Consider the following 20,230-nt stretch of genomic DNA (forward strand, 5'->3'; position numbering starts at 1 on the left):
CACAATCTTTCAAATTCCAAATCTTCATACCGAAGGAAATTCTCTGCTTTGGCCACACAGTATAAAATATCATAACCCAATTTATAAAACATGGGCATATAGTATTGCAAAATTTATTCTTTTAACTGCCATATAATCCAAGAAATGTGGCTTCATCCACTTCCTTTAGGACTATCATATCTTCTGAGGGCAAAAATAGAGGTCAGCAAGGAGATGAATAATTCTAGAAATGTTAGTGGTTATCTAGTGGTCAACTGAATTTGCAAGATTTGGGTGTTACCTGAAGGAGTAAAAATGAGATCTGATCATAAATTGCATTTCTTAAATCCTCAGAAACAAGATGGAAGGACACAGTTACCCCTACAGGCAAAAATGTTACCTGACTAACCTTCCAGTGAAAGAAAAAGTGCCTCACCTGAACTGGCCAGGACGTAGTGTCAATTCTGCCACAGCTTCCAGCCACCACAACCATGAAGATGCATTTCCAACTGAGCAAATTATTCAGGGTCTCCCTCCCATTAGCACTGGAGATGTATTATTCTATGGAGGCCAGTAGCAGTGACCAAGGAGAACAAGTATGGCAAAGAGACTTTATTCCCCAGGGTAAGCTAGTTCCAGGGTTCATCCCATCTGCTTTATTTGGGAGGAAGGGATAGTCAATCACTTTCTCCAATGGAGATGGTTGACCATAACCACAGTATTGCTAACCACACTGTCCTGGCTATATAGCACTCTTGAATATTTGTGTTATGTATTCCCATTCAGTCAGAACTTCTTGTAGCTACTTTTCCAGGGACAAGAAAGATGTCAGCTCTTTAAGGTTGTCCTGACAAGAAACCATGAATACTAATACTATCGTTATTGTAAGGTTAGGCAGGGGTCTCCAACCTTGGAAATTTTAAGCCTGGTAGACTTCAACAAAGCTGGCTGGGGAATTCTGGGAATTGAAGTCTGTCGGGCTTAAAATTGCCAAGGTTGGAGACCTCTGGGTTAGAGTACAGAGTATTGCAAGTTTTAAAGTACTTTTCCCCTTCTCTACCTTACTTTCCAGAGTACTAAGGAGGGTCCCATCTGAGGTGCTTTTACCCATTCCTTCTGTGGGATGATACAGCTCTTCTCTGACCATTGTCTAGGCCAGGGGTGTCAAATTCAATTTCATTGAGGGCTGCATCAGGGTTGTGTTTGACATTGGGGGGCTGGGGTGGGTGTGGCCAGGGTGGGCATGGCTAGCTTGACGGCACTTGTGTCAGGAATACCTGTGGTGCCCCTAGTGCTTTATCAGCGAAAATGGGCTCCTGAGAGCCATTTTGTGATGAACTCCTGCAACCCTCTGCCAGCAAAAACAGAGCTCAGGGGCCCTACATGGGGCAGTCCTTTGCTGTGTCCAGGTCAGCCCATGGGCCAGATCTAAGCACCCCATGGGCTGGATCCGGCCCATGGGCCTTGAGTTTGGCACCCCTGGTCTAGGCTGTTTCTTTTCCTTCTATCTGCCAAGATTATTCTTACATCCCATTACAAAGGGGACCTTCCTTTATTTAAATTCCATATTCAAAATTGTTTTCTTTCCTTTCTTCCTCTTACCCACTGGAATTTAATATATTTTTTAGATAACACTAGAAGAAAGAGACGAAAACAACTTTCCCTCCATGACCATAATTATTCTTTTTTTAAATTTACAGCAACTACTGCCAATTAGATAACTTTGTGTTCAGGAGGCTAAACATTGGCACAATGGTTAAGTTTATTAGGGAGCAGTTCAGATTATCCCATGTTGCCAGTTCAAACCCAGATCAAATCAAAGAATAAACAATAAAAAAAGGTCTCGCCTTCAGAAGTTGTGGGTGCTCCATCATTTGAGGATTTTCAGAAGAGATTGGACAGCCATTTAACTAAAATGATATAGGGCAGTGATGGCTAATCTTTTTGTCATTGTGTGCCAAAAGCGGGGGGAATGCGGGAGGGGCACACACATGTGTGCCCACACCCATAATTCAATACGCCCTGCCCCCCCATGCATGTGCGCATAACCCCCCCTGCGCTCCCCCCACTTTTGGCACGTGATGGCATGGTAGGCCCATTTTTCACCCTCTTCAGGTTCCAGAGGCTTTCTAGGAGCCTGGGGAGGGTGAAAACGGCCTTCCCCACACTCCTGGAGGCCCTCTGGAGGCCAGAAACTGCCCGATTCCCAACTTCCATTGGGCCCGAAAATCAGCTGGCATGCCCACCATTATGGCTCCATGTGCCACCTTCCAGAAACAGAACTCAAAATCAGAGTGGTGGTCCTCAAATCTCAAGATCAAATCTTACCAGCTCAAGGTTGACTCAGCCCTCCATCCTTCCGAGGTGGGTGAAATGAGGACCCAGATTGTTGGGGGCAATATACTATTTAGAATACTGTCTTTGGTGTAAGCAGCCCAGAGTCCTTGAGAATGAGCGACATAGAAATATGACAAATAAATAAATAAATAAATAAATAAATAAATAAATAAATAAATGATTTTGCATTGACTTTAAAAAAATAAAAAAGCAAAACGTAGCATTTTTTTAATAAAAAAATCCCACCTTCTGTGACACAATCACAAAGCCTGAAAGAGATACCCTGTGAAGAGAAAAGATAGCCTTGGAGCTCAAGTCATTTTGTTTCTCTATTAAAGAAAAAAGAAGACAAATGCTAATGCATCTGTTATCACAGTAGTAAACATCTACATTCTGAGCCATTAAAAACCACCAGGCTAATCAGTGGGCTGGAGAATTAAAGAGCAAGTCAAATCAGTCCTACTTTCTCCAAACAATTAACCTATTTGACATCCACCACTGCCCCCAATAATAAAGTTAAGGCTCACAAAGATTGCCCCAAGAAATTCAAAAGAAATTCTCAAGCATCTTAAGATGAAGGTAACCAACAGACAAACACAGATGGCTCTTTGGTGGGCACAGATAACTTTGAGAAAATGCAAGGCTGATTGCAGCAGGAATCCTTTTGAAGATCCTTGTTTGAAAAGGATTAGAAAGTTTCATTTCTCTTCTGCCCTAAAGGTCATCACTTTTGCTCTGAATTAAACATATTAAATATGAAATACATCAAAATCCCTTGAATGATTAAAAAAAAGGGGTTTCACCATGCATTTCTCTGGCTGCCATGGAAGTCAACAAACTCAGGTGGGCACTTGGAATCTTCCTGGAAGATGCTTTGTTTGTTTTGAAGTGGTTTCACCCCTCTAATTCCTTATTTTAATATTGTGTTATTCTTTTTAGCTTGACTCTGACTTTAGCCCTCTTCTCTTTTTTTTGTTTGTTTGTTTTAGGATTCAGCTACTTGCTACGATGCTTTCAGATTCACAGCATGGATGTGACTCCATCAGAATTCGTGCATGGTTCAGATCTTGCAGAATTGGAAAGTGATAGAAATGATGGGCTATACACCATGTTGTCCAAAGGCCTTCCCTTTTCTTTTCACTGTGCACTGACATTTCAAAACATTACATTTGAGAATTTCCTCATTGGTTTCTTTTATATATATAGAGAGATAATTTTTTATTGAAAGTTGACAGGCATAATAGGAACTAATACAAACTAAAATAGAATAGAGAAAATGAAAAGAAAAAAGAGCAATTAAAAAAAAAGCTAAAAGTGCAATAAGAAAAAAAAAATAGAAAGATACCAAGATTTCCCAGCAGTTATAAGAATAATTATATTTTACCTATCCCTCTAAAGTTACATCATGATTCTCTTTTTTGTATAATCTATCCTGTTTAATCAAGATAATGAATCACAAGTTGTTGTTTTTTTTTTGTTTTAATTTTAAGCCAAAAGTCCATAAGGGTTTCCACTCAATCACCAATAAAGTAGAAATTGTCTTTTCTCTAATAAATAAATAAATAAACAAACCAGTTTCTCCATTTCTGTCAATTTCACCAACTATTTTTTCATAGAGTGCAATACCAAATATTTCCATCTTTGTGCATATAGTAATCTTTCCATAGTATTCATATATTGAAATAATCTTCTATAGCTTTTTGTTATTGTTTATCCATCAATTATAAACATACAGAATAAGAAAAAGTGCTGGATTCAATTAAACATTAATCGTTAAAATCCTCTGTACATATTTGAATTCAAAATTTTTAGCTTTTTTACATGTCCACGTAATGTTATAAAAGTTCCTTCATATTGTTCACATTTCAATATTCTTTTGAAATTGCTGTAGACATTCCAAATAATTTTTCTGGCATCGTGCACCAATGTTATATTATATTATTTAAAAAATTATTCTTAAAACAATGTGATTTTCAACCCTTCAGGCACATATTTTCTCATTGTTCCAAAATTTTTGGCTCATTTTATCATACATTCTTTAATCTGTTATTTTCTCTTTCAAATTTCAGCACACACACAAATATAATTTTAGCAATTACAAGTTCATCATTGTAATATTGTAATAATTCTACTGTCTGACATTGTTCTATATGATAAATTGTTTATCTATGTATCCATATAACTATAATTGTTGCTGAAGACTGTTTGATAAAATGTGCTTTTCAGCTGAACTTTTCATACAAAAGTATGAAGGCTATTGCTTAATGCATTGTAAGCCGCCCTAAGTCTCCGGAGAAGGGTGGCATATAAATTGAACCAATAATAATAAACTGTCCTCCTGCCTCTTTCATTAGTATTCATTCATTCACTGAACCTATACCCCTTATTTCCATAAAAATGGTTCTCAAAGGGACTAATGAGAATAAAAATAAATCACAAATAGGATAGATCAAATTAATTAAAATCCCTAGGGAAACTTATCTAAAATCTCTCTCTCTTTTTTTTTTGCTTGATGAATGAGATATGCTTTAAATAATAACAAAATAATTAAAACCCAATTATAAATAATCAATAAAAGAAGAAATATCACCTATGTAATTAAACTATACCAAGCAGTTTCTAAACTATCTGCCTGAACAAAAATGTGTTAGCCTTCTCAGAGGGATGAGCAAGAAGATAGTCCCTTGAAGTCCCATAGTAAGGAGCTTCAAATTTTAGGAGTAGATGTTGGAAAGGTTGCCAGTTGGAATTTCTCAAAGTTAAAGTGGACAGTATTTTCTTAAAACCAGGTAGTGTTAGAAAATGCTGATTCCAATCTGGTTTCAGGCCAACTTTTGACCTGATTTACACATAGAAATGAACAGAGGCATTCAACCTTGAAATGCTCAACAGTTTTCTAGAGTGTGCCGTTGAATTATTTAGCTGGATAAAGCAGCTCACCCAGATAAATCTGTGTTAAGGTAATTCTAATCAATTCTTTTTCTGAAGACAGTATCCTGAGACTTCTTTCTGGCCCATAAATTTTGATATCAAATTCCATTTTGTTCTCCATTTTAGAACATACATCTGGGAAAGCCACTCTGAAGGTTTGGGCTGTCATGCCACCAATGTACAGTTCTACCTATGTGTTCTACCTCTACTACAGAGTTTCTCATCTTCAACAATTTCAAGATTTTTGTGGACATCGACTCCCAGAATTCCCCAGCAAGCATGTACCTTAAAGCTGCTGAGATTGAGAAACTGTGTTAATGTAAAAAAAGCTGTGAAATTCAGATTTGCTGATAGTTTTTGGATGAATGAGGACGATCATATTTAATTCACCAAAGACCTTTGCAAAATATTTTAATTTAATAAGATGTTCATGCCATCCCAATCAATCAATTCCAAAGTGAAGCATAATTGTTGTGGTCCACCAGCAGTCTGCGGAGCTGGCAGCAGAGTTGGACAGTGAGGAGGGTGGGGAGGACCATGGACCAGTCCTAGAGTCTGGGGAAGGCCTGGACAAGGGCTCTGCATCAGAGACAGAGATGGGGCTAGGCCCATCTGGGAGTAATGCACGGACTCCAGAGCCTCCAGAGTCAGACAGCAGAGAGGCAGAGGAACAGGAGGAGCCTGTTCCTAGTGCACACATGCACAGAGTTGCCAGAAGGCAAGAGCAGCTAAAGCAAAAGGGATGACTCGGGAGTAAGGACAAGAGACGATTGGCACCTCCCATAAGGCTTAAAAGAGCAGCAAAGGCTCTTGGGCTCTTTGTAGGAAAGCAATGTTGCTAAATCTGTTTCCAGTCGGTTTCTCTCGTTTTGGAACTTTGTGGGGCTTTGCCAAGAAAGGCCTTTGGCAGGGTGCCAAAAGAGATAAAGGTTTGTGATAAGCCTGAGGGACTTTTTCTGAAGGACTTGTTTTGGAATTAGTTTGGACTAAGATGGGAATGAAGTAATTGTCAGTTGTTATAATAAAATAGTTTTGTTGTGTCTTGTAATGATTAAGTGAGCCTAAGTCACAACAATAATAACTTCAAAACACAAACTCAATACAATCATACAATTTAATTTTAAAAAAGCCAATAAATCAGTGAATTGTGGATGAGAAAATTTGGTAATCTGATTAAATGAATTCATGAGCACCTAGCAGTCTTTCTCTGAATACACACACACACACACACACACACACACACACACACACACACACTCCATTTTATTTTCTCTAAAATGGATAAATTTCCTTTCAGTAAGAAAAGTTCTAAAAATAGCTATTTATCCACTTCAGCTACGCATAGTAAATGTGTTTCTTCATTTAATCTATTTTATTATTTTAAAAGAGAGTGATAGTAATGATCAAATATCCTTTTAACAGCATCTCACAAGTATAATAAAACTAGACCATCTGTTACTCACACTGTAAATAAAATTAATCCAAAAACAGAATCCTAAAAAAATTTTGGATGTTTCTTTTTTTTTTTCTTGTGATTACCGATTATTAGTAGTATTCTTAGCATTCTCATAATATATCATAATAGACCATTCTACATTTCCCAGAAGTTGGGAAAGAGATGAAAAGTATTTAAATGTTGGCACAAATATTTTGTTCATCCTGCAGTTTATTTCACTCTCCTTTTTGCCAATTTAAAGCAATATTCTCATAAATTATCATTGTGTAGAGTCAACGGATTTCCTGAGTATGAATAAGCAGATACTATAAATTTCCCTTTGCTTTACTGCTTGCTTTAGAACAGACGTTTTGGTAATTTTAAAAAATCCCCATAGAATTAGTTATATTCTTTAATTTGAATATTAATAAAATGACATACTATATATTTACTAGTGCCCCCCGTGCATGTGCACGCTTCTCTGCACGTGCCCCCGCATGCATGTACCTGTGACCGCCCTGCCCATGGCCCACCACCCATGTGTGGCAAAATCCCAAAGAGCAGCTGGCCGGTGGGAGGCGTGCGTGCATACGTGGCAGAGCTGAACTGGGATGACAGCTCACACGCCATCAGGGTCGACACTGGGTGCCACCTCTGGAACGCGCTCTATAGGTTCACCATCACGGCTCTAAAGAGTCCAGCAGGTCTACAGGCCTAGGCATAATTCATATATTTTAAGAGAAACATATTCCCTTTTCTACTCCTTCTTTCAAATTTCTAGTTTTTCCTTAGAAGATGATATTTCTTAAACATGATCAGGTGAAGGAGTGATAAGGGAAGAATTTCTGTAAGGGTCATGAATCTCTGAACATATATATTTTTAAAAAGTAATTGCAGCCTCCCTTTATAAAAACTGTGCTAAGTTTAGTTGCACAATAGTTTGCTGATGGCTAGTATTCCTCCTACCATGATTTATTTTACTGCGGTCCCTACCTCCAAATGTGCTTTGAAGCAGGGTGAAATCTAAAATTTGTTACTACCGGTTCTGTGGGCGTGGCTTGGTGGGGAGGGTAATGTGACTGGGTGGGCGTGGCCATTTTTTTTTCACTTTTAAAACCATTTTTTCTACAACCTCTTCAGCTAAGAGGTTGTAAAAAAATGTTTTCAAAAGGCTCTGAGGATCCAAGCTGAGATCCCTGATCGGCAGAGGCTTTTTTAAGCCTCTGCCGATCAGGGAACTCAGCTGGGATTGTCAGAGCATTTAAAAGGAAAAAAACCCTTTTTAAAAAGCCCCTGCCGATCAGGGAACTCAGTTGGGATCATCAGAGCATTTAAAAGAAAATAAGGGTTTTTTTCTTTTAAATGCCTTTGACGAGCCACGCGATCATCAGAGGCTTTTTTTTTAACTTTTAAAAGCATTTTTTTTGGCCGAAGTTGTAGAAAAAATGCTTTTAAAAGTAAAAAAAAGCCTCTGATGATTGTGCGGCTCAGCTGGGCGGAGGGGGGGGCGGCGGGGATTTTTGCTACTGGTTCTCCGAACCACCTGCCTCCATCGCTACCGGATCAGGCGATCCGGTCCGAACCGGTAGCATTTCACCCCTGCTTTGAAGTGAATGAACAGCCTTATACGTTCTTATCTACAACATACAAGTAATTCATTGGATCGAACCAAACACATACCAGGCAGCTTTTTCACTATCCATGCCAGTGTATCTCACTGTTATTGTTGTTTACAAGCATAATTTTCATATCAATCATGCTTTCCTTATATAACATTAGTACATTTTGCTGGGATTGGGTTTGCAAAAATATGCCAAACAATGCCATTGTTTGGGCTTATCCATTTCAATGGCAGTTGCTAGATGAATTTCAATTGCCATTTCAATGGCAATTTCTCTATGTAATTTGACTACCATGAAAACACAATGGTTTATAATCCAAATTCTTCATATGTTTATTTTCAACAGTATGGATCTTCATCTGTGTTAACATTTAATAAGTGCTAGACAATTTTAAAGTGCTTTGACAATGTAGTGTTTTAAATATTTCAAAAAGTACTTTGACATGTTATATTTATTAACCCACCTGATGCTTCAAGAATCCCTGCCCTAGGGCTAAAATAAAATTAATTCAATTTCCCACCATCAATTGGCACCCCAGTCATCTCATAGTAATATGAAATAAATACAACAAAGAAAAAGTTACTTGCTGTGAAGATACAGAACAAGCTTTGTGTAAAAAAAACATTTAAATTGAATCTTGATTAGAGATGGATTTCAGCAGATTCTGACCAGTTCTGGAGAACTGGTAATGGAAATTTTGAGTAATTTGGAGAACCGGTAAATACCACCTCTGACTGGCCCCACCTCCATCTAATCTCTGCCTCCGATGTCCCTGCTGATCAGGAGGAAATGGACATTTTACAGTATCCTTCCCCTGCCATGCCCACCAAGCCATGCCCACCAAGCCATGCCATACCCACCAAGCCACACCCACAAAACCGGTAGTAAAAAAATTTGAAACCCACCACTGATCATCCATCTGAAGTGATTTAGATGACCAAAACTGGGAGATATATCTAAGACTAGAAAATCATGATCATTTTGCTCAGTTCATTTTTTAATAAGATTATACAATTTGCTATTTACAATTTGTTTGACGATGCAATGAAACAAACTTGACGCTGTACAGATTTGAGGAAAAGCAAAACTGACAGTTTCATCCATACAAAATTTAAATATCTTTCATGTAATTCAGTAAAAATTTACTGGCGTGTTTAGAGAAAATGGAAGGTGAATTTAATAAATAAATTTAAAAAAGCAAAATCTTACAAATAAAATAATGTTATGTGTGTGTGTATTATGTGTATATAATATCCAATACAGAAAGACTGTGTTAATATGACTGTTTTGTTGTGCTTTATATTATTGTAAATTGCCATGAGTTGATGAAAGATTTTGTGGCATATACATTTGAATAATAAAGATGAACCATGCCAAGTTACATCATCCATCTGACATTCTGCCAATCAGAATTATACTTTTTCTGACTTCAGTTATGAATATTTTGCTGCTATTACATTAATTTCAAAAAAGAGTAAAATATTCTGGGGTTTGAGCAGTTTGGTTACAAATATCTCCAGAATTAACCCCAATAGACTGGTCACCCAACAATTTCATAATTAAGAAAATTATTTGTACAGTTTTGGATTTTTTTCTCAATATATATTTAAAAATATGTATGTACTGTACTTTGGCAGAGGTGTAAAACGTGAGGATATAAAGACTTTTTTGTTAGTATTTTTACCAACCTGGGATCATTTTCATTATATATTTTTTTTGAGTAATTTATTTTTGGTTTAAAGTTCAATCAAAGTAATTTGACCAAGCTTTTAGGAATATGATCCCTGAGATATCTGAAAAGGTGTTTACAAATATTAATTCCTTTTGTTTGTTTAATCAATCTGTCAAAATTTATTTACAGAGCAAGATCAAAAAAAATGTGGTTTGTTTAATATAATTTGGATTGTCACAGGAATAATTTCACATAGACATTATGATTTAGAAAAAAGCAATACTTAAACCTGCTGCACAATTTGTGAACTTTTTTAGAATTCCAGGCAATGTCTTAAGGGAATTAAATATAATCAGTGTAATGTTATCATAAAACAGATTTATATTGTATACTTATATTTTCTAATGCTTGTGTTTCCAACATTCTTTTCAATTCCTTCCTTCCTTCCTTCCTTCCTTCCTTCCTTCCTTCCTTCCTTCCTTCCTTCCTTCCTTCCTTCCTTCCTTCCAACATAAATTTCAATGTAATGAAAATACTAAAATCATTAATAAGAAACTTAAAGAAAAGCATCTTGTCTCTTGTAGGAAACTGTCAAAGCTATACAGTATAAAGTAACAAAAATATTTTGAAAAAGTTTCTTCAGAACTTGTGGGAACACAAACATATCATTTGTTTGCAAAAACTTTCTACAGAATTACGGAGCTATCCATTTGTTCTGGAGTCAAATCCATTGCAAATTTTATACATGGGTTTAGGTATCAGTTATTTTTTTCCATTCCAAACTTCACCCCACCTCATCCCGTTAAGTCACTTTGTAAATATTTCGTATACATTCTGGAACTCTTGCTGCATGACATAACCGCTACACTGTCCAAGCAGAAGGAATCAAATCAGTCACGTTCCATCTTCTTGTGAGCCCTGTTCTTCTCTTCTGCTATATGTGGAGATAAATAATAATTCTTCTTTCTACCATACTTTATTAGCAAAGGTGCACAGGACATTCAAATTATTACCAGGCTTGTCTTCTTTGAAGATAAAAGGATGTAACTCAACTTTGTTTAGTTTTATTAATTCACTGTTGAACACCTAAACCAAATTTATTTGCCTGTATTTATTTACTTATCCAATTTATATAGCTGTCCATCTCACAAGCAAGTGACTCTGGACAGTGCACAAATACTTAACAAACTATAACAAACAAAGATGAAATGTTGAAACAATGCATTAAAAGCTCAAATCTATACTGTAAATGAAATTAACAAGTTTACTCTGCTATTTACTTTCAAACAGCAGTGGCAGTTCATCAGAATTTTACTGCCCTTCTGGTGATTACAGGTGACTTGTCAGCTAAGGGGGAAAGAAACTCTTCCTCTAGGTTGCATATCTATAAGTTAGCAGAATATTATTCGATTAACTCACCAAGCTGTATTAAAAGGGCAGTGGTAAAGCACACGAGAAACAGTCTTTATCTTCCCCAGTGGACTGGGGAACATTACTAAATCTTCCTTCTAGCAGCAAATATAGCAAACTTTAAATCAAAAGGTTGTAAAGGCTCTGCTGTGTGAGCCATACCAAGAATATTAGCTAGATACTTGGCATAAGACTACAGACCAAGTGAGGGTAGCAGTTTGAATTTTATTGTCAAGTCCCATGACTTCAGTTCTAAGTAACCTAACTCAGGGTCAAGTGAGGAAAAATATTGAGCTGATAAACCATAAATTTTTAATTCTAGATCAATACCTACTTTCTATGATACTATAAAGTTATCCCATAAGGTCAAGGAAAGCAGGAGGCTGCCAGTGAACATTCATTCGAAGCAAAATTTCAGAAGGCAAAGCCACATTTGAGTTTCAACAGAAATTAGATCAGATTCTATTTACAGCAGAGAATTAGACACACATCATGGAACTCACAACAGGGTTCTTAAAATTTAAATTGGAAAGCTTCAATAAAACTGAAATGATAATAGCAAATTTCGACAGCGTACCTCTGGTGGCCAATGACGTTTGCTCCAAATGTTTTATTGCAACTAAGACATAATTATCATTTCTGCAATTTGTGTATCACGGAATAGCTTTCAAGATTTTGTGTATTCAGGTAATGGATAGCCTTTTGTTCTATTAACCAAGGATTGAAAAGAAGCATTCACTTTAATTTCATCAATACAAAAATGGGTGATTTTCCAAGGCTTTTATCATGGGACAAGACTTTTATCATTGGACTTTTCTTGTAGAAGGCAAAAGTCAGAGATGCCATCACAGGCTAATTTACACCAAAGACAGAAACAGATTTTGGCCGACAAAATTTAGGTTTATTGAAGCCTTGTATCAAAGAATTAATATAAAAAGTTTAAAAGGGCCAGTATCAACATGCATCCTAAAATATTACACTGACTGACAATTCTGTATGAAGAAGGCACTTGACTAAATAAATAATAAGTGAAGAGAAGGATGTAATAGGAGAACAAAAATTCTAAATCCAGTTTAAATATCTGACTCTGTGACCAACCATAGTAATAATACACAGCAGTACTTGGAGATAGCACAATAGAAAATAAAAAACTGGAGAAGATAACAAAAGGTAAAGACCTACAAATAGAAATAGAACAACTATGGTAAAAGACAACAGAGATAGCACCAATAGCAATAGGTACTTTAGATGTAATATCAAAACAACCAGAGCACCATTTGAACACCATAGGTATTGACACATAGACCATCAGTCAATTGCAAAAGAGAGCTTTACTCAGAACAGCTTACATCCAATGACGATACCTCTAATATCATCAAGCAGCATAACTGCTTATCACAGATCTCTGATAAAAACTCAGTAGGTGAATAAAAATGCCAAATCCAGTCTAAACATCTCTGCTGCAAACCATAATAGCCAATCCTAAACCACCCAAACATCCACACAACAGACCAAGTAATGCTGTCCAAAAGCTCACTGATGGTGGCCCTTTAGTTCATTGTTGAGTGCAATTATAGCTCTGGGATAAAAACTATTTAGAAAACATGTGGTCTGAGTTTTAATTGTTCTGTATCTTCTGCCAGAAGGCAACAGTCCAAAAAGATTGTAAGCAGGATGGGAAGAGTCTCTGAGAATGTTATGCAACTTCCTCAAATAGCAAGATTTGAAGATGTCATCCAGGGCTGGTAGCTGGAGTCCGATGATATACCCCATGAGCCTGAGAAGGGTCCATGTGTCTATAGAAATTCTACTCTCATGTTATAAACTGAAATGATACAGGGCGTCTTTCAAGTTACAGGGGATAGAGAAAAATATTTTATTCTACTAAACAATCCTTAATGTAGTTAGTCATGCTTTCTTATAGACATTTTGTGTAATGCCTGTTTGTACTCTACCTTGGGGTAACTTTCAAGTAACTGAAAGCAATAGATAATTTGTAAAATTGAATTTAGCAACTTATTTAAAAACTTACAGAAACCAAAATGGAATAGCAAACAAAATGTTTAAAAAATGCTTAGGGCACTTAGTGCCAAGATATTTAAATTACAAGCTATACAGTAAGTCTCATTTAGTTCAATAGGACTTGCAGTAAGCACCACTGAGTTTTGAAAAGCTTATTGCCAGGTAAGGATTAATAGGATTTCAGTGTAAACTGAAGGACCAGACTCTAGGATTTTGGCCAGTAGTGGGATTCAGCCAGTTCGCACCACTTCGGGAGAACCGGTTGTTAAATTTCTGAGCAAATTGGTGAACTGGTTGTTGGAAGAAATAATTAGGGCAGAGAACTGGTTATTAAATTATTTGAATCCCACCACTGATTTTGGTTAGGAAGTAAAATGTAAGCCAAATAACAGTGTTATTTCTAGTTATTTTCTCCAATTGGCTACTAGGCATCTTTTTTTTTTAAGGTCACTATACCTCCATCTTCATAATGCATTCTTAAGAGAATGCTTACTAAAGGTTTACGTTTAAAAAGTGTCAATTAAACCCACCAATTAAACCATAAGTAAGGTCAAAGGGGAAAAGAAGTAAACTCTTATGGCATGCTTGAATTAGATTTTCTACCTTTACAGTTGGATCCTTGGAATTCATTTATTTGTCTAGGTATAGGATAAATTCCTCTTAAAATGTAGTGGCAACCCATGCAGTAAACTCACAAACTCAAAGATATATTCAACATGAAGATACTTAACTGTTCAAATATTTTACAGTTTTCAATTTTCTTACACGGCTTCTTAGCAATCTGCATCTCTCCCAGCTTCATGATTTCTATAACGCTATTTCTTTCTTTCTTTTTTAAAGGAAATTGCTGATACCTTTTGAAATACCAATCTCTCACTGACTACTTGAATTTTCAATTTCGTCTCAGAAAGCTCACTGCTTTAACTTTGGAGAAAAAAAAATCAAACTAAAAGGCTTTGCCTATTTTCAAGAGCTACCTTTCCCATATATAAATCCCCTTTTAAAAATTGTGTTGTCATTTTTTTTCCGTTTGTTTTCATTCAATATATTGAAAGAAATTTTGCTTTCAAATCTCCCTTCAAAGAAGAAGATAACTTAAGTGCTTTTTTTTTAATAGATACAATATAATATTCTTGCACTTATTATTAAATGAGATAAGAATGTGTGTGAGAGAGAAATGACCTTTAACAATATGAGAGCCTCCCTGGTGATGTGCAACATATGTGGCTTCCCAAATTCTATGAAAGATCAAGGGATGTTATCATGAAAGAACTCTTCCTATGGAGCAATTCTTGACCGAAAGGTGGAAAGCGTGGTGGGCTTCCAATGTGACAGAATGCAATTCCTACAATAGTCCATTCTGCTTTCTCCAGTAATAAGTACATCAAAAATATCTCCGTAACAGATTAAAAGATCCCCTATACTTTAGCTGGCTTCTTCTATAGTCATCCAACCATCCTTATGCAAAATAACAGCCACAGGCAGTATAATTTTATCAGTGGTGTATTATTCCTTTGGGACATCGTGGCTCAATGGCTAAGACGCTGAACTTGTCAATCGAAAGGTCGGCAGTTCAGCGGTTCAAATCCCTAGTGCTGCGTAACGGGATGAGCTCCCGTTACTTGTCCAGCTTCTGCCAACCTAGCAGTTTGAAAGCACATAAAAAATGCAAGTAGAAAAATAGGGGCCATCTTTGGTGGGAAGGTAACAGAGTTCTGTGTGCCTTTGGCATTTAGTCATGCCGGCCACACAACCACGGAGACGTCTTCACACAGTGCTGACTCTTCAGCTTTGAAATGGGGATGAGCACCGTCCCCTAGATTTGGGAATGACTAGCATATATGTGTGAGGGAACCTTTACCTTTATTGGTCCATTGGCTTTAATTTTTTTTCATATTTTTTTGGTGATTTTTTCTAGAGTTATGGTCAGATGGATGGCTACATGAATTATTTTGATAAACAGATGTAAATACAGTGGTACCTTGGTCCTTGTCAATAATACATTCTAAAAGATGTACCTCATCAAGGTCCCCGAACCTCATCACAGTCCCCGAGAAACTTAAGAGGCATTCAAGAAACAGAAGGACACCTCTTTAGTATCTCCCTGTTTGGAGCTCTTTCAAATTGGGGAACAATTATGCCAAACATCCCAGAAAGAGCATTGCAGAAAGGGAATGAGAGGTAAACCTAGGCAAGGATCTGCAAACTTATTTTATTTTATTTTATTTTATTGTGACAGGCATTTTGCCACAATTTCAAAAGAATGTTGAAGTTAACTAGCTAGGTAACATCATCAATGCAAATGAATTTGAGGGTGCTTCCTATTTATATATGGTAGCTTGCTCTGCCGACCAATTTACAGGTTGTTTCTGAAATGTTTTTGATATATGAGAGTGTTATCCTTTTCATAGCTTGGATTGATCGGGCTGTAGTAGTTTGAGGAGTCAGGTACATTTTGATAAAATTGCGTGGATGTCCATTTTATTGGAAGGTGTTGAACAGCAGGTCTGTTTCCTTTTTCTAGTGTTCTGTGTTGCTGTAGTACATTTGTAGTCACTAAATAATGCTCCTCTTAACAGAAGTTAGGTTATTACTTTGGTAATGAAGCACTTCATTAGTGTGAGTTGTTTTTCAATGGACCTGCATATCTGATTTGCCATCATTTCCTCTGTTAATGAGGATATCCATGAAGGGGAGTGTGTGCTGTTTTCTTCAACTTGATTCCTTTGAAGATGTTGTTTACTTTTTCATGTGTTTTCTCTAGTTGTTCCTCTTTTATTATGAAGGTTTGTGTGGGTGTGGGTGTATGTGCGCGTATGTGTAGGTGGAGCGGTAAACTATGTATGTAGATGACACTTTTTGCAATCTAATGTAGAAGATTAACAGAGCACATCCATGAATGCCAACTACTGGTCAGAATACAAGATGAAAACTTTTTAATCTTGCAAGAGACAAGGAGAAAACCTCAAATTTACTAGCACTGAATTGCATGTAGTTGGGTAACAAAACATCTGCAAGAAAACTTCCAATCTCAAAGAGCACTAAAAATTCTATTGTTATTCCCTCAAACCAGAGGTGGGTTTCAGCAGGTTCTGACCTGTTCTGGAGAACCAGTAGCGGAAATTTTGAGTAGTTCAGAGAACTGGTAAATACCATCTCTGACTGGCCCCGCCCCCATCTATTCTCTGCCTCCCAAGTCCCAGCTGATCCAGAGAAAATGGGGATTTTGCAGTAACCTTCCCCTGCCACACTCACCAAGCCATTCCCACTAACCCATGCCATGCCCACCAAGTCATGCCCACAGAACTGAGTAGTAAAAATTTTTGAAACCCAGCACTGTCTCAAATCCCCAAAACTTTAACCTTAAACTGCCTAGCATAGACCTCACCCCATTCCTAAGAGGTCTATAAGGGGCATGCATAAGTGCACCAATGTGCCTACCATCCCTGTCCTACTGTCCCCATTTATTCATACTCATTTCCTATGCTATGTCCATGTTTATCCTTATACCTGTTATCTCGTACATGTTTGACAAAAATAAATAAATAAATACATAAATAAATAAATAAATAAATAAATCTCTTCTATTAAAAATAACATCACTAAATAACACAGGGTCTCTGATCATGTTAAGATTAGTAGTAGATTTTTAAAAACTGGAGTAAGTAGTACATGGATTTCAGAGAAGGATATTTAATACTTCCAGGGTAAAACAGTATTCAGGGTAAAAACATAAACTTGAAAACTATTAGAGAAAACTCCCAGGAAAGTTTATAGCAAATCCGTTAAAGTTGAGTCTCCTTGAAAAGTTTCCTTCCCTCAGTTCCTAAAACTGGGCTGGTCTACCTGTTTTCTCAGCAATTGAATTCTTCTAACTCTCTCTCTGACCATAAAGTATTTCTTTCTACTGCAATTATTTTATAAAACCTCCATTCCAAGGCTGCAACTAAGCTCTAATTGGTCATATGAGAAAAGAAAAATCATTAAATATATGGGGAATCCCGCATATCTGCAAAAAATCTCAAGGTTGGAATTCTGTTTTTATTTCACTGGCTGTGTTAGATCATTACTCTTCAGACTTACTGGAAATAATCTAACCAAAAGGGACTGTTCAGCTTGTATAAAAGAGGTTAGAATGATCAATTTCAAGATCTGATCACTTTTGATGTGTCAGAATAAGATACGTGACACAGCCATGCTGGCTATAGCACCAAGGTAGCATATATGGTCTCTCCATGGATCACTTTACCCCCGATAAAAAGCTTAGGACACAATTTATATGCAGAGCACATCATGAAAAAGGCGAGGCTGATGAATCAAAAGTTGGAATTAAGATTGCCGGGAGAAATATCAATATGCGGAGATGATACCACTCTAATGGCAGAAAGTGAAGAGGAACTAAAGAGCATCTTGATGTGGGTGAAGAAGGAGAGTGCAAAAGTTGTCTTGAAATGTAACATTAAGAAAACTAAGATCATGGCATCCAGCCCTCTCAACTCCTGGCAAATAGATGGGAAGAAATGGAGGTAGTGGCAGATTTTATTTTCCTGGGCTCCAAGATCACTGCAGATGGGGACTGCAGCTAAGAAATTAAAAGATGCTTGCTCCTGGGGAGGAAAGCTATGAAAATCTAGACATCATACTAAAAAGCAGAGGGATCACCCTGCCAACAAAAGTATAGTCAAGGCTATGGTTTTCCCAGTTGTATGGCTGTGAAAGTTGGACCATAAGAAAGGGTGAGCACCAAAGAATTGAGGCTCTTGAACTATGGTGCTGGAGAAGAGTCCTGCGAGTCCCTTGGACTGCAAGGCGATCAAATTGGTCAGTCCTAGAGGAGATCAACCCTGACGGCTCTTTAGAAGGCCAGATCCTGAAGATGAAAATCAAATACTTTGACCACCTAATGAGAAGGAAGGACTCACTGGAGAAGAGCCTAATGCTGGGAAAGATTGAGGGCAAAAGAAGAAGGGGATGACAGAGAATGTGGTGGCTGGGTGGAATCACTGAAGCAGTAAGCGTGAGCTTAAATGGACTCCAGAGGGTGGTAGAGGACAGGAAGGCCTGGAGGAATGTTGTCCATGGGGTTGCGATGGGGTGGACATGATTTCGCAACTAACAAGAACAACAAAGATTCAAAGATTTCTGCACATACCATATGTTAGATTATGTATGCTTAATAAAAAGCTTCCAGCTTATATTGGACTTTATGAAGAATAACTGTTATGGTTAATTAGATATAAACCAATCATTTCTTTCTTCTTCATATTCTAAATATGTTTTATATAAATATAGCCAAGGCTTTCAAAGCTCTGTTTAGAGAGGTTATTATTAATAAGTACTCACAGAGGATGAAAATGGAGATCAATGAAACTGGATTTAAAAAAGCAAATTAAACAATTTGAGAAGGGTTAACAGAATAGTGTTCCTAATGAAGTCCTTGCAGTATTCTGAAACCTCATTTAATTGATTTAAATGTATGCTGTTCTTTTCCCATAAATAAAGTTCCCAGGTACAATTTTTAATGAATCTTAAAAGCATCCTGCAGTAAGAACAGGAGCGAAGGGCGTGAAATGAATGAACTTAAGACAAGTTTTAGTTTGGAAATCCAAGGTTGATAGCAGAGTTCTAAATTCACTGCTATTTTTAAAATATTCATTTAAATTCAAAACTAAGGTGTGATATATAGGGTCAGATTTTCAGAATTTTTTTAAAAAATTGCAAAACTAAAGCATCAATTTCATTTAGTGAAATCTCAAAGATAGACATTTTGATGAAACTCCTTTCATTAAGCTTTTAAAAAAAACTTCTGGAAGTCTGGCAACCACAGACAACTGCAGAGTAATGGAGAAATATATATCCACAAACAACAGCAAACTCACTATCTCTCAATCTCAAAGTAAGCTTGCAATATTTTAGTGGAAAGACATTCTAAAGAAATTCCCAAGTATTCTGGGTTTGAAGTAGAAAATTAGACACCTTTTTTTCACAGCAGACATCAGCTTTCAGGAAACTGAAATACAGAATTTGGTGCTGTACTACTTTAAATAATGACCTCCAACCTTTATTTTTTTGATTTGCTAGGCACTGATTCTAAGTCTTACCCATTTGCATTTTCATGCAACACTCCAGTGCTTGAACAGACTTTCTCTTCAATCCCTGCTTCGCACCTCTTTAAGAAGAGTTCTGAGAGGCAGTTTGATGCCTGCTAAAAGAAGTTCACCCTATTAAACATTTCACTTTACTTACTTCGTCTTTCTTATGTCTAAAGAGGCAGGCCATCACACTTTTATCAGGAAGACTCAACATCTATTAAATGACAATGAAGAGTACTCCTGAAATTGCTAGATCTTCCATCCCTCACTATGTCTCAATCTAAATGCTAATTTCTTCACCCACCCAACTTCCATATCTCTTGGGTGAGCATATCTTTATAAAAATTCTATTGCAGGACATTTTCTCTGGGTCTCCTTGAAAGGGATATCATTTTAAAGAGATTTAAAATGTTCAGTCTTATTTTTTTTTCTTTTTCTAGGGAGGATGTCAGTGTCAAATAAAGTTTCTGGTAAAATGAAAACATGTAGCTATCTTTCCATGATCTGGAGAGTTTCTGATACTTACTATGCATCCCAATCAGTTTTATCGCTTAATAGCATGTGTAGTAAAAATAAGCTATTTTTTTTAAAAAAAATCCAAGCATGCAAAACAAGATTGACTAAAGCAAAAAGTGAGTTAATTCTCATTTTGTTCTGTTTTTCTTTGTTCTTGCTGGTTTTAATCAAACCTCAGCAGCTTGCTTTTCAGTGTAGGAAATATACAGTATAT

Source organism: Pituophis catenifer, unplaced genomic scaffold, assembly GCF_029215685.1.
Source record: "Pituophis catenifer annectens isolate HBS135680 unplaced genomic scaffold, rPitCat1.0.hap2 SCAF_6, whole genome shotgun sequence".
NCBI classification, from domain to species: domain Eukaryota; kingdom Metazoa; phylum Chordata; class Lepidosauria; order Squamata; family Colubridae; genus Pituophis; species Pituophis catenifer.